This window comes from Coenobita brevimanus, chromosome 66 (assembly GCF_032717465.1).
Source record: "Coenobita brevimanus isolate Jiangsu-jjx chromosome 66, ASM3271746v2, whole genome shotgun sequence".
Classification (NCBI taxonomy): domain Eukaryota; kingdom Metazoa; phylum Arthropoda; class Malacostraca; order Decapoda; family Coenobitidae; genus Coenobita; species Coenobita brevimanus.
In genome coordinates, this window is record NC_137019.1 from 28,532,681 (window position 1) to 28,534,352 (window position 1,672).

Here is a 1,672-nt window from a genome sequence, read left to right on the forward strand (position 1 = left end):
ATATATATAAAACCCCTGGGGGTGGGGGGGTTTCAAGAATACTCCCCCAGTAGGCTATCCCTGCTTGTCGTACGTGGCGACTAAAAGGGTTGGTGATGGGTTAGTGCCCCACCCCGTAAAAAGACCTAACTAAACAAGCGAATAAAGTGCCTCGGACCAGGACAGACCATACGTTGACGACTAAGGAACGGACAAAGGACATTCTTAGGGTGGGAACATGAAATGTGAGAGGAGTGAATGATGAAGTGAAAGAGAGAGAGATTGTTCAGGTGCATGAGGATGCAAAAGTGGATATATGTGGATTGACTGAAACTAAATGGTAAGGTGAAAGGGTGAGAGAATGGGAATATGGTTTAGGTATATGTGCGGGAGTCAATGAGAATGAGAGGGCAAGAGAGGGAGTGCGTCTGATGATAAGCAAGAAGTGGAAGGAGAATATAAGAGAGTATGGAACAGTGGGTGCAAGGATTGTATGGGTGAGGATGAAAGTAGGTATACAAGCGTGGGCGATTGTATGTGTGTATGCTCCGACAGAGGACCGAGTGGCAAGAGTGAAAGATGAGTTTTGGGCAAGAGTAGAAGCATGTATGGACAAATTTGATAGGAGCGGGAGAGTGCTGTTGACTGGAGACATGAATGGCAAAGTTGGGAATGTACGAGTGGATGGAGTGGTTGGTCAGTGGGGTGTGCCAGCTGACGTAGATGGGAGCTTTGGTGGACATTTGTGCTGGTAAGGGGTTGGCAATAGCCAACACCTACTTTTGACATAGGATGATCCACCTATACATGGAGAGTAATGAGGAGGATGGTTGGTGAACTATTGAACGAAAGGCAATGATAGACTACGTGTGTGTGGATGAGTGAATGAGAAGACAAGTGTTGGATGCAAGAGTGTGGAGAGGGTGGGAGAATGGAGTCTCGGACCATCACTTAGTGATGGCCAAGGTAAAACTGCAAAGAAAATGATTGAGAAGACGAAGGGGAAGACGGGAGGAAACAGCTCCTGTGAGAAGAGTGGAGAATTTGTAAGACAATGAGAAAATGGCAGATTATAAGAGCATAGTGGAAGAAAGATTGGGAAGGTATGAGCTAGAGCAGATGGAAGGGGTGGAAGACATATGTAAGATATTTACGGAAGAGATAGGCGCAGAGTGTGAGGTGGTTTGTGGAGTGAGGGGGAGATGGAAGGGTGTGCAAGGGACAGCATGGTGGAATGATGATGTGAAACGAGCTGTGGAACAAAAGAAGAAGGCATATAGTGAATAGTTAGCGAGTAGAGGTAGAGGAGAAGATGAGAGAGAGAAGGGAGAGGTATGTGTGAATAGGAGAAGGGAGGTGAAGAGATTGGTGAAGAAGAGTAAGAAGAAAGAGGATGAAGAGTTTGGGAGGAATCTGAGTGTGAAATGGAGGGAGAGTAAGAAATTGTTTTGGAAGGAGGTAAAGAAAGTAAGGCAGTGTGAAAGGGGAAATAGTAGGGAAGTGAAAGATAGGAATAATAGATTGTTGGTGGAGAAGAGAGAGAAATTGAGGAGATGGAAGGAGCACTTTGAGGATGTGTTGAATGTAGAGAGTGACAGCAGTATGAGTATAAGTGGTTGGGGAATGGCTGGGAGAAGAAGAGATGAGAGGAGGGAGGAAGAGATCAGTAGGACGGAAGTAGTGGAAGCAATGA